Raw genomic sequence first — 14,798 nt, forward strand, 5'->3', positions numbered from 1 at the left:
TTTTCAGAGAAATTTGTAGTTTGCTTTCAGGCCTGTTCTTACATATTTGTAAATCATTATAGTAAATAAGATTTCTTGAATTCATATTCTATACCATTAATTGTGTCAACAACTTTACATACATTATCTCATTTTTTGTCTTTACAAATATCCTAATGGAATTTACATTTGAGAGCTGAGAAATTGGGGTCCAAACACATGTAAAATTAGTTACCAGACACAGCAAGGATCATTCCAGATCCTGTTCTAATTCCGTTGTCACCATTTTTTCAAATAGGTCATTGCTGTTGTTAAATATATTTTTATACTTTCTCCAGGTTATGAGAGATCCAGATTGAGTTCCCAGCTCCCAGCTTCAGCCTGTGCCATCTCCAGCCATTGTGGGAGCTCATTTGCATGCTCTCTTGCTCTTTCTCTTACTTTCTCTACCTCTCAAATTAATATGTATTTAAAGGTTATACCCAACTTACTTTCAGAAGAAAGTTTTTTAGTTATCCTCTATAGATATGGTGGTAAAATCAACAACTCTAAAATTAATTCAGAATGGGGCCGGCACTGTGGCATAGCAGTTAAAGCTTCCACCTGTAGTGCCCGCATCCCATTTAGGCACCAGTTTATGTGCCAGCTACTCCACTTCTGATCCAGCTCCCTGCTAATGGCCTGGGAAAGCTTTGGAAGATGGATCAAGTGCCTGGGCCCCTACTCCTGCACTGGAGACCTGGAAGCAGCTCCTGGCTCCTGACTCCTGGCTCTGGATTAGCCCAGCTCCGGGTACTGTGGCCATCTGGGGAGTGAACCAGTAGATGGAAGACCTCTCTATCTGCTTCTGCCTCTCTAACTTTGCCTTTCAAATAAATAAATAAATCTTTAAAAATTAAATTGATTAGACCAAAGTGAAGTAAGATTTTATTAGATGCCTAATTACAGTGTAACCTCTTTAGGGAAACCTTGCATATCCTTTCACCAGTGCTCAGTAAAAGAACTAATCTAGGGACAGTGTTCTGATGCAGCAGGTTTTGTTGTGATTTAGAACACAGGCATCCTATAGGAGTGCCAGTTCAAGTCCCGGCACTGCTCCACTTGCAATCCAGTTCCCTGCTAACACACGTGGAAAAGTAGTGGATGATGGACCAAGTTCTTGGGTCCCTTCCACCCACAAGGGAGATCTGGATGGAGTTTTAGGTTCCTGGCTTCAACGTGTCCCAGCCCCAGCCATTGTGGTCATTTGTGGAAGGAACCAACAAGTGGAAGATGCCTGCTTTTCCCTCTTTCTGTAATTTCTGCCTTTCAAATAAATAAATCTCTAAAAAAAAAAGAACTAATCCTTTTCTCTATTCTGTTTCTATATCTGTGTGCTTCAGTGTATATCAACAGGCTATAGTCAATAGGTACCTACACACAATCAACATATATATCCCTAACTGTGATATGAGATTTTCAAGGATGGGACTATGTCTTTTTCATCTCCATATTCATACTGCTTAACATAGTGTCTAAAATATACCTACTTATGTATTTACCAAGTCAGTAATATGCCAATCAGTGTTAGCCATGATTAGAGTAAGTACCAGTTTGCTTATTTTCACCATTCGTTTTGTCAATCATGGGGATTTTTTTTTTTTTTTTGCCTTGTAGATCTGTATGGGAAAAAATGCCTCAATGACTAGAGATGCTTTTATCATAAATATGCCAATTATAAAATGTTTTAATTAACATTTAAAGTTTTTTTATCTATTTTCATTTTATTCGAAAGGTAGACAAAGATCTTCCAACTGCTTGCCCACTACCGAAATGCACCAACATCTTGTGGTGGGCCAGGCCCAACTCAGGAGCTCAGAATTCAATCTGGGTCTACTAAATGAGTAATAAGTTCTCAACTACTTAAGTCATCACTTGCTTCCTCCCAATGAGTGCATCAGCAGGAAGCTAGAATCAGAATCAGAGCTGAGACTTGAGCCCAGGCATTCCAATACGGGATGTGGATGTATTAGTGATGTCTTAACCACTGCACCAAGTGGCTACCCTCTAACTAGGATTTAATATTGGTAATGAAATATCATTCTAACACTGTAGTTTTAGAAGAACAAACTACATAACATTATTTGAGCACTAATTTAGGGAATATGAAAACATTTACAAAGCTCATAGGACTAAGACTGTCAAACTTATCACTTGATTATCAGGAAGTAGGTATAGCATCCTTAAACCTTTCATGACATTCAATATTTTTACTTCAAGACCTGCTTTCTGATGTCAGAAAAGGTTATAAAATTATATTGTAGGAATAGAAAGACAATAAAATGTGTATTTACAAAGGTTTTATTGCAAAAACTGAAATACACTTCCTCAAAAGAATTCTTGGTGAGGAAGGAAGATACTTAGGAAATTATAAATGGGAAGACTATTTTCCCCTAATAACACAATGTCCTTTGTTAATTCTTACATCATCTCATCAGTTAGTATTTCTATACAGTTTTAAAAGCTGTGTACTTTGACATCTGATTTTCAGATATCAGAACTCACAGCAGTAAATGACTTTCACAAATTGAATTGTTCTGCACTTCCATGACTGCTCCTTGGAATATCATCAGCATCATCATTAGCATCATCATCCTGCCCATCATCTCCATCTTTTCACCAAAGATTTATTGAGCCCCACTAAATGTATTTGTAGAATGTGTATCATAGAATATAACAAGCTTAATTATATACATGTCTCACTTTCCTTTTAGGGAAAGTGATGTAATAACATAGGAAAGATAGATCCAATGTTACCAATTGCTATTACATAAATTAATGAAATACAAAATAACATGTGCATGAGGTATATATTAAAAATACACAATAAAATCCAAATGTAATTATGCAAACTTCTGTAAGATTTTGTTTGAAGTCACATTACTATCAAAAATGGACTAAGAAGCTAGGAGAACCTGACACCAAAAACAACACATATTAGGATGTGGATTTCTCACAATTGTTCATAAACACCTGACATATAGGGGGAAAAAAAAGATGTTGTTTTCACAGGTGAGGCTAGTTCGTACTGCTATAACAATATCTGCAAATCTTAATGCCTTAAAACACAGGCCATTTCTCATGTATGGTACATATTCATGCAAGTTAAAAATTGGAGACGAGGGGACAACTTCCATTCCACATGCCATTCCTCTAGGAACGAGGGTAATAGAACCTGTGCATCTGGAGATGGTTGCCAAGGCAGAAGAAAAGAGGTTGTGACAAATTGCACAGAAGCTCTTAAAGCTTGCTCCCAGATGTGACATAGATATCATCTTCTCACGATTCACTCACCAAAGCAAATCACATGGGCATTCTAACATAAAGGGAATGGATAAAAATGTAATCTGTCTTGTGCTCAGAGGAGAAGAGTCAAAAATATTTAGTAGATAGCATTACTGAGGACATGAATGAAAACAGTGGTCACTTAGAAATTTTTGAACACCCAGATGTCTGTAAAGTACAAATAATACATCTATGTGGTGTTTTTCTTAGAAATATTCAAATACTCAGGTGTCTGTGTGGTATTTTTATTTCCATCTAGATATATTCAGCACCTTAACCTTAAAATCTTGGCAGAAAGATTTGGCATTACATCTTAGTAGCAGCTTTCCATGAAAATTCCATCTTTTCCCTTTCCTCCTTCACCTACGGTAGATCCATACAAATTTAGCAAACATCAAATATATGTGGAAAGTCAGTGGCTTCCCTTCAACATAAGGAGCTGATTCTGCTTCATGAGAAAGGGAGAAAGTGAATGAATGTATGTAAATGTATGTAAAAGTGAATGAATGTATGTAAATTTCAGTTGCTCTTCAGGCTATTTTCTTGAGCTAAATCAAAGTGAAACAAATGCTCACTGTAAACTGACTGCAAGGAAATTACTGCACAAAGTTGACTTTGCTTTGAATTCTTTTATAACTACCTCAGTGTTTTTATATAGTTTTAAATACAATGGGCATTCTCTGAGATAGTGCATCTCATTTATTTTCAGCATTTCCAACTTGTCCTTGAATGGAATAGGGTAAAAATAAAGATGGCTAAACTAAGCACTGAGATGGGGAAAATAATGCTATGGAAATATGTGGAAAACCTTAGATCCTTTTTCTGAACATAGGAGCCTTCACTATTAAAAATATTTTTTAAACTGCTGCCCTACATATTACTGTAGCTGCCTTTATCAAACTTTAAAGAATTCACCTAGCTCAGTGTATCTTTTTTCCATAATTTATAATTAAAATCCTCATATTACTCCAAAATAAAGATGGCATAAACTTCTTAGAGCTATGCATTCACTTAATTTTAGATACTTTAGTTTTTTGGTTTTTGTGTTTTTTTTTTTTTTTGACAGAGTGGACAGTGAGAGAGAGAGACAGAGAGAAAGGTCTTCCTTTTCCGTTGGTTCACCCCACAATGGCCACTGCAGCCAGTGCGCAGTGGTTGAAAATGAATCTTGATGTGAATGGAAGGGAAGAGGGAGCGGGAAAGGGGAAGGTTGCGGGTGGGAGGGAAGTTATGGGAGGGGGGAAGCCAATGTAATTCATAAGCTTTACTTTGGAAATTTATATTCATTAAATAAAAGTTTTTAATAAAAAAAAGACATCACTAATACATCCACATCCCATATTGGAATGCCTGGGCTCAAGTCTTTTGCCATTGGTTCACCCTCCAATGGCCGCCACAGCTGGCGCACTGCGGCCGGCGCACCGTACTGATCCAAAGCCAGGAGCCAGGTGCTTCTCCTGGTCTCCCAAGCGGGTGCAGGGCCCAAGGACCTGGGCCATCCTCCACTGCACTCCCGGGCTACAGCAGAGAGTTGGCCTGGAAGAGGGGCAGTTGGGACAGAATCCATTGCCCCGACCGGGACTAGAACCTGGTGTGCTGGTGCTACAAGTGGAGGATTAGCCTAGTGAGCCACGGTGCCGGCAGATACTTTAGTTTTGATCATTTAAAAGAATTTCTTTAAATCTCCTAATAGAATCTAGATCTTACTATATTCTTCTCCTCTAGGGTAATGATAAAGAACTATTGTGGAGGTTTCTTATATATTTGGGCAGGGAAAAGGAGAAGGGGAGTAGCATTGAGAACAGAATTAGCCAAAAAGAATACTGTGTGCAATTGGGCAATTAACTAGTCATATCCCATGGGCTTCATGACCACTAAGACTCCTTCAATTCCCCAATCCTAGGCTTCTATTCCTTTGGGCTTTTTTTTTTTTTTTTTTTTTTTTTTTTTTTTTTAGCTGTAAAAACAGTCAGAGAGGTTTAGAAAGTATGCATTAGTAGACAACCTTCCTCTTCCTTTTGGGACATAATCAAGAGGAGAAGCAAAAGTCTGCTTTTACGGTTGTTTGGTGTTCTGTTTTTGATTCTAGTATCTTAAAACAGAGACAGAGAGATGTAGAGAGGGGAGGGCAGAGGAGGGGAGGGGAAGAAGGGATGTTGGAGTTTGATGTAGACAGCCAAAGATGAGAAAGGTGTTCTTTTCCATCCTAGCATCTCACAGGGCATTGGCCATCCAGTCATATTCAAGTGCGTAAAATTGGGTAAAAAATATAGCAAGTTCTTCAGGGGCTCACTGGCTGAGACTATGAACATTTGAGTCATGCTTATCCTTGCTCAGAGAAATGGGCCACACGTTGCAGCCCACTCACTCCTCTGAAATTTGGTATGGTTACTGGGTGACAGGGAGGATGAACTGGGGGTGTTTCCAATGGCTGGCAGGAGTTATGGAGTTTCTTGTTGACTATAAACTGGACAATGGAGTTGATAATGATTGGGACAAGATTATCCAAAAGGCTGGTCATGAGAAGGGGAGTATGAAACAGTTCTTCATCAATACTTACAAATAGTAGAAGAGAAGGAAAAACTACAGGCTTGGGTAGAACAAGAGGTCCTCTACATTTTGCCCTCCAGCTCAACACAAGCTAGGCATTTTCTACTATTTATGTCCCTGTTTTTAGAGATATTGGTTGAAATGGCTTCCTAGCCAAAGATGAAAATCTAGGTCATGGCGGCCAAGCAAATGCCTTAGGGACATAAGCAGATTGCCACAGTAGCAGGAACTCACCCTTTCATTGAGATTACAGATCCTGAGGATACATACATCCTCTGTGAAGATTACTCATAAATACCTACATCAAAAAAAGGAGAGAAGTCCCTGACACAAGGATTCAAGCAAAGCAGGTGAAGGCAATGCAACCTTCAGCATTATTTCCTTGGCTTAGGAAATGTTATGTCAACGTGCACAAAGGCCACATTTTTGATGATGAAAGCACTGAACATCTAGAGGAACTAAGGTACAAAGCGGCCAGCACATGGACACCACTACTGGCAAGAATAACCAAACAATAGATGGAGCATGATCTGGTGCAGGTAGGAGTTACATCTACACTGGAACTCAACTGGTGTGAGTACCACGATGGACTGCCCTGTTGAAAGTAATCTGTCTTTTCCTTCACAGAGCAGGAAGCACAGCAGGAGTTGGAGCAGAGGTCCCTTAATAACAATAATATTTTGAGATTTCAGGTGGATACAGTCTGAGGAACAGGCGAGAAAGCTACTGCTGATGCTCCACAGAGCACGTGGTCCCTGCCACAAAATTGGAACAGAAAAAATGCTACTTGTTCAGAGGTCCACATCTCAGACTCTTTAATTATCATTTGTTTTTGAAAGGCTTGTTCAAAAGGAGAATTTGAACTGTAAGCTTATCAAGGGATATCTGGAGTCTTTTACCCCTTAACTACTATAAATTCAGCTATAATTATTGTGGTCCCTAAGCATTATATTTGGTGTGGGTGATTCCAAAAGATCACATCCAAGAATCAGGGTATTTTTGGTTAAATCTTGTGTCCAAATCTCAGTAGCGAGGTATCCATCAAACTTGAGTTCCAGGTGGAGGGAGGCTCTGCCAGCCTGGCCCTTTAGTGTCTCTAAATCAGTCTCTAGAATGAGGCCAAGGCCTTGCCTCTTGCTTCATTGCTACCACTTTATTTTCCTTCACTATCTCCTTTTCCCTCCTCATGGGCACGACTTCACTATCCTCTTCCTCCATTTCTTCATTCTCCAACATTCCCATCCTTCCACCTTCTTTTCATGCACTACCTCCCCTGCTTCCCTCTCCTCCTGTACTGCCTTTGAGAAGATGACACACTCCTCAGTTATCACTCCAGCTATTGTTGGCAGCCCAGACTTAATTACTGCCCTGTAGGATAGTCCGCCAATATTTATAGGGGAGACTCTCCAGTACCAGTGGCATCAGTAGAAAATTGAGGCATTACAGGTGATGAATCACTAGCAGAGCAGGCTAGCTGGAAACTGCCACATCCTTGCCAACCAAACTTAAGCTTCCCTCTGGTCCCTTTTTCCTGAGACCACAGAGAGCAATAACAAAACTGAACAAGTAGAGGCTCCAAGAACAAGGAGGAACAAGAAGCAGCCTCTACTCTCTGGCAACTAGGAAAATGTAAATGTATTTAATCAGATAGTAAACTGGGAATTTGCCCCAAAATTACTATTCTATTCCCCACTCTTCATAACATGGAATTACCATAAAGCAAAAATTATTATTAAATTGTTCTTTTCAATGTTTGAAAAAACTGATAGTCATTCACAGTTTTTTCCTTCATGTCAGGATCTTATTTTATAAAGCTAAAGGTTAACAGTGTAGAAATAAATGTGATATAGCAAAGAGGATAATATTGCAGAAGCTAGAGCTCTGCAGTGATCATCCATGTGAAGTCATGGGCAATATCTACTGAATTAAGCTGTGATACAGCTTATGGGTACTACCACCTGTCAGACAAGGAACTAAAGATCCTCAATGCAGCATTGTCACTGGCCTAGATTGTCACTTCAGAGAGAGGAACTGTACAGACACCCAGTCTCTGCATGGTCTTGGAAAATTAATTGTTATCTGGTCCTGAAGCCCACTGTCCTTTTGACATGTGGATATTTTCCATAGTACATCTTTAAATTCACAGCCTGGTCACTCTCAGAGAGCATGTTGCATGAGATGGGTTAAAAATAGGTTTATTTGCTCTTTCTAAAAACCCTGAAATCCTCATGGATGCACACATTACTTTTAATGGAGAAGTCTCAAAAGGAGAAGAGAAAGCTTCCCTTCACTGAGTACATAACACTTTCAGGGTACAACCCAAACAAAAGCGCAGTGAGGCATGGTTGATCTCAGGACTTGGCCCTTATTTTATTTTTCCATACTTTCTTTCCCTATTTCTGTGGAGAGGAGGATCTGTAAATTCCAACACTCAGATCTGATGGAAACAAGTCTATCACTGTCACTGTATATATCATATTTTGCTTCCTTGTGTGTGTTTATATCCTTTCCTTCCCATACTGGATATTTATTTAGCTTTGTATCCTTGGATGTTTGCAAAGAATCAGAAGCTCTACAGTTTTACTAAACGTTTTAAACTGCATTCACTTTCTATATTTAAACATCAGTATTTTTCCCTACGCAAGTTTTTCAAATACAAAAATCAAGGCCAACTACAGAAGAATCACCCAGAGCATATTTGTTAAAAATTAGATCCCCAGCCTCCACCTGGGGCATAAGGCCCAGGTATCTGTATCTTTACAAGCTCCCAGGAGCCTTTTTATGATTCCAGTGTCTAAAGACTGCTGGCATATGACTAAAATAGTACAGAGTTCCCCTTCCCAGTGGACATTCAGAAAGGTAAAAGGTAGCCCTCCATGAATTCCTGATCTTCCCATGTACTGCTTCTAGGCCTTCCACTCAATGTATAGGAGTAATAAACTTTTCCAGTCAGTTCCTTAATCGTTAGAACTGTATACAGCTCCCAGCTGAAATGTACATGGAAGCATACATATGTGCATACACACACACACTGAATCATATGGCACAGTAGGCATTCAATGATCCAAGGTTTGTTGAGTTCAATCAAATATATCCAAGTGAATTGTGCCTCAAGATTTAGCAATTCAAATGAAAACTATTTACTATTTGAACAGGTTAACTAATACAGTTCCCTGAAAAAAAAAAAAATCCTTTCAGGAAATAGGTCAAGACACCTACCTTCCACATGGGCCTGCCTGGGTTCAATTCCCAACTCTAGCTCCTGACTCCAGCTTCCCACCAATGTAAACCCTGGGAGGTGGTAGTGATGGCTAGAGTAACTGGGTTCCTGCCTCCTATGCAGAAGACCTGAATTGTATTCTCCACTGGTGCTCCTGGCCGCAGCCTCTGCCCAGCTCCAGTCATTAAGGCATTGGGAAGTGAACTGGGATGGGAGCTCTACCTCTGCCTGTCTTTTTCTCTCCCTCTTCTAGTTTCTCTTCCTCTCATTAAAAATAAAATCCTGTCATTCTTAGAAAAAAAATCTGTCTAATTACATTCATTTTGGTTGATGTTTTTGACCCATATACTGCTTCTTCTAAGGATGTTTCTATAGCACTCAGATAATAAAGCATTGGAAAAGAGGCCACAGATATAAATAGAACAATGATTTAGCCTGGGAGCTACTCCCAAATGAGGAAAAATGGATTCCAAATGACTGCCTATCAAAGCAAGCTTTTCTCTTGATAAAACTCAGTAGATCTATCAATGTAAATTCCAGTTTGGGCATAGGAATCTCAACTATGAGAAAGAAACTGCACTAGTCCCCAGTTTGTTTATCATAAAGATTAATAACATTCAAGCATGTATTCAAGCATGATATCAAGAAAAATATATTTAAGCATATAGTTAAAATCTCATTCTTACCCTTGAATGGGAAATTCAGAATTTATTTCTACTATGCAATAAGCAATTCTGTGAATCTTCAATAACAGGGTCCAATTTCCCAAGTTTATGCACTAGTCTCATTCCAATGACTCCATCAACATGAACTACTCAATGTTCTTTGAAAACTTTCTGTACATTCTATCACTGTACTTATATCCAAAACTGTTGTTACTTGTTTCAACTTGAAGTCCAACCACTCAGTTGTTATAAAACAATGATTAAGTGTCTATAATTTTTAAGAAAAGTTTTCCAAGGATTCCTGATTCAGCAGAATTTTAAACTGTCCCACAAAATGTTGAATGTCTGCTCTGAAAACATAGAACTGCAAGGATCATATGAGACTACTACAAATAACTATATTCTGACAAATTAGATAATCTAGAAGAAGTAAATAAATTATTGGAAACACCCAACCTACTAAGAATGAATCTTGAAATAGAAAATCTGAAAAAACCAACATCAAGATAAGGAGAATGTATCAGTAATCAAATCTTCCAACACAGAAAAGCCCAAATCTTGATAGTTTCATAGGCTGTATTCTACCAAGCATTAAAAAAATGAATGAGTTCAGGGTTGCCACCTACAATGCCAGCAACCCATATGGGTGCAAGTTCAAGTCCCAGGTGCCCCACTTCCTATCCAGCTCCCTGTTATTGTGCTTTGGAAAGCAGAAGATAGTCCAAGTGCTTGAGGCCCTGAACCCATATGAGGTATCTAGAAGAAGCTCCTGGCTCTTGGCTTTGGATTGGCCCAGCTCTGGCCACTGTGGCCATGTGGGGAGTGAACCAACAGATGGAAGATCTTTCTCCCCTCTCTGTCTCTCCCTCTCTCTCTCTGTATTTCAAATAAATAAATTACATAAATAATCAAATAAATCTTTAACAAAAATTAATACCCCACGTCCCCCCAAAATAGAGAAGAAAGAACATTTCAAATTCATTCAATTTTATGAGATCAAAAAAATCTTTTTACTAAAGACAGATAAGGACACCACAAGAAAAGGAAATCACAGGCCAATATATCTGGTGAACATAGATGAAAAAGCCTCAATAAAATACTAACAAACCAAATTGAACAGTACATTAAAGAATGAACAACACACCATGGTCAAGTAGACTTAATCCTTGGTCTACAAGAATGGTTCAACATATGCAAATCAATAAATATGATATCCCACATTAACAGAATGAAGGAATAAACAGATGCCAGAAAGCAGCTGGCAAAATTCACATCCTGGGTCGGTGCCACAGCTCACTAGGCTAATCTTCCGCCTGTGGCGCCAGCACCCCGGGTTCTAGTCCCGGTTGCTCCTCTTCCAGTCCACTTCTATGGCCTGGGAGTGCAGTGGAGGATGGCTCAGGTCCTTGGGCCCTGCACCCGTATGGGAGACCAGGAGGAAGCACCTGGCTCCTGGCTTTGGATCGGCGCAGCGCGCTGGCCGCAAGGCACCAGCCATAGCAACCACTTGGGGGGTGAACCAACAGAAAAGGAAGACCTTTCTCTCTGTTTCTCTCTCTCTCACTGTTTAACTCTGCCTGTCAAAAAAATTAAAAAAAAATTCACATCCTTTTATGTAAAGTAATTCTCTACAACTTAAGTATCGGAAGAATGAATTCAACATAAATATTATCCCTGACATAAGTGAAGGGATTCCAGAGCTTTATGGAATTAACTGTGTCATTACACAATATCTCTTTTGTGTATCAAACTAGCAAATAGCTAAGTTCTACACTCAGTTTGTTTGCCCTTTTCAGTGACCACATCCTAAGAACAGTATGAACAGCAAGCTTTGTGCACATTTAGCAATTGCAAACTTCACTGTTACCCCAATACGTTAGCAAAACAAACAAAAAAGCTTAAGAGTATCAGCTTTTAAAATCCCCATGTAATTAGCAATATATTTTTCTGAAGCCTTGCCTTACTCATGCTTTCTCCACCTTTGCCACTGTATTTAACCTTCTTTTTTCCTATTCTGGCATCTCTCAGTTCGACATTTGGAAAAGGCCCATCATGCTAACTAACCATTGTTCTGACAACCTATTCAAAGCATCACACTGTTCCATGAAGGTTCATCATCCTGAATTATGTTACCACTAGTTAGCCACTCATTTGGCACCTAATGTTTAACTACTTTGCATATTTATCTTGTTTTTATTTTATTGTGCTTATTTCTTATTTTGATGTGAATATCTACATTCTCAAATAGAATAGATACTTTATGGGTTCTGTTTTACTCAAAAAGTATCAGTTTTTATTCATAAAGAAGTAGCAGCACAAAATGTTCACTTTTGTTTTGCCCAAGGCTATTTAGCAGAGGATCTCTGGCAAGTTTTAGGACATGGATATGTCAATTATGTCCCTACAACATTCACAATAACAGGATATCAGGTGAACTTACTGAGTGGAAATTGATGTTCTAGCCTGGACAGGTGTCTCTCACTTATCTAATTGTATACCTTCAAAACAGTGTGCAAACCTTATTGAACAGGCATGTTTATGCTACATATTTTAGAAAATTAAACTTTAATTCATGCTCTTAGGGAGCAAAATGCTATAAATAATTCTCCCACTATTTAACAACAGTGATTTAAGAAGTCCAAGTTCCTTAAGACTAAATAGAACTAAAGGAATTCACATTTACTAAATACAAACTGTGTTCCTGACACTGTGCTAAATGCTTTAATTGTGGTATCCCACTTGTTATCCAGAACACTGTTGTAGTATATGTGTTGTTATGTTCCTTTGAAGATGAGTTTAATGAGTGGCAGAGGCATTACTTGAAATTGTTTCAGTTAAAAGCTCATATATGTGGCCATTGGAGGGTGAACCAACGGCAAAAGGAAGACCTTTCTCTGTCTCTCTCTCTCACTGTCCACTCTGCCTGTCAAAAAAAAAAAAAAAAAAGTAATGGTTAAGTCATTCGTATATCAGGTATCCAGTGCTGCTAACTAATTGATACAGAACTGGTTCCAAGGGTGTTCTGGCATTTGTGTGTATATAGTACAAAATATACATATCAGTATGTATCTTGTATATTAGTTATATTAATAATTATATAGTTAACAAGAGAGCAACAGTATAAAACAGTACTGTATCTTATATATTTGTTATAATATATTAATAAATATATCATTAAATATATAGTTAAAAAGAGAGCAAAAGTACTGTTTGGAGACTGAAAAGAACTAATAAGAGTCAAATGCCCTTATCATGGACAGGGGGCACTCAATATACAAGTTAGAGGATGGATTTCAATTTTTAAATTGCAACTTCAAATTTTGTCTACAGGTAAGGATGTAACTAGGTCTCACTTTCAAGGTTATCAACAAATCAACAGAATTTATGAATATTTGATGGACATCACAGATTTCTTCTTTTTGGCTCTGGGGAGTTAAAGAAAATCTTTGTATAAAAATTTAAAGATTGATTGGAGCACAGTATAAATGTTTCCAAGAAAGAAACAGACTGGCTGTTTTATGCTTTATCACTGGAGTGATTCAAATATAAGCTGAAGTATTTTACTAGAGCTGGGAGAGGAAATTCTCAAAGCATCCTCTGATTCTATGAGGTTCTCAGATTAGACTTCTCTGTAGTTAGCTAAGAAAATTTTCCCCAAGTGGAAATCAATGCTGTTTGCCCCTTCATTGTTAGATTATTCATTTCTGGCAAATTTTAAACAATTTGGGCTAATTTTTTGTAAACATTTTAAAGTGGAAAAAATAAAAACTTCACTTTGTCACATGATAAACCCATAGCTCATCTAAAACAAAGTGAAAAATCTGAAAGATTTTCCTCTAAAATTAGGGAGTAAATAAGGGTACCTATCTTCAGCACTTTTTTTAAAAAAACTGAACATGAAAGATCCTTTCCAAAATAAAAATTGTAAGGCAGGGCTGGTGTTGTGGCGTACTGAGCTAAGCCTCCACCTGCAGTGCCCGCATCCCATATGGGCTTCAGTTCATGACCTAGCTACTCCTCTTCTGATCCAGCTCTCTGTTTATGGCCCAGGAAAATAGGGAAGGATGGCCCAAGGGCTTGGGTCCCTGCACCCCTGTGGGAGACCTGGAAGAGGCATCAGGTTACTGACTTTGGATTGGCTCAGCTCCATTGTGGCCAACTGGGGAGTGAACCAGTAGATGGAAGACCTTTCTCTCTGTCTCTCCCACTCTCTGTTTGTAACACTACCTCTCAGATAAATAAATAAAATCCTTAGAAAAATCATAAGGCATCCAAATCAGAAGAAGAGAAGCTAAATTTCTCATATACAAAAACCCTAAAGACTCTGCTCAAAACTGTTCTATTTCATGATTTCATAAGGTTGCAGAATACAAAATCAACATATAAAATCAGTGATGTTTCTTCTATACACTAACAAAGAACTATCTGAAAAAGAAATAAGAAAGCAATCCAATTTACAATAGCAACAACAATAACAAAACACCTTGGAATAAATTTAGGCAAGAAGGTTCTGTAGGATCTAAGAGAAGATAAGAAGATAGCAGAAACACTGCATTTCATGAAGCTAGTTTAGTTCCCCTGCCTTCTCATGTTTACCTCTCTCCCTGATCTTCCTTTACAGCCTTTCTCTGGGATTCAATTTGAATAATCTAAAAGAATGAAGCCAAATGAGTGAGTACTTTACCTGTTACTAATGAGTACTGAACACACAATGATCATATAAAGATGAACACCAGCCCATACAAGCACACATACACGTGAGACACAGAGACACACATCCTGCACATACCCTGGACACACCTAAGTAAGAAGGACAACTGACATTTCTATTTCTGCCATGGACCAAGCATTTTATATACATCTCACTTAAAAGTTCATAAGATGCAACTATGGTGTTGATAAAATTGGCCCCTATTGACAGAGGATGAAACTGACATAGAGACGTTAAGTAAATGAGCAGAGTTCGGAAAATGAGAGCATCAAGTAGTGTATCTGAGATTCACAGCCTCGCACGGATGGGAGAAGAGCATAGAGAAGAGGCCATCTTTTTCCTTGTTTTT

General features: G+C 38.4%; 1 protein-coding gene across 1 annotated transcript in view; it reads right to left on the reverse strand.

Annotated features, from left to right (window-relative positions):
* Positions 1-14,798, reverse strand: part of GUCY1A2 (guanylate cyclase 1 soluble subunit alpha 2) — a 364,010-nt gene that overhangs the window by 104,967 nt on the left and 244,245 nt on the right. The gene's annotated exons all lie outside the window — the stretch shown is intronic.

This window comes from Lepus europaeus, chromosome 7, assembly GCF_033115175.1.
Source record: "Lepus europaeus isolate LE1 chromosome 7, mLepTim1.pri, whole genome shotgun sequence".
Classification (NCBI taxonomy): Eukaryota; Metazoa; Chordata; class Mammalia; order Lagomorpha; family Leporidae; genus Lepus; species Lepus europaeus.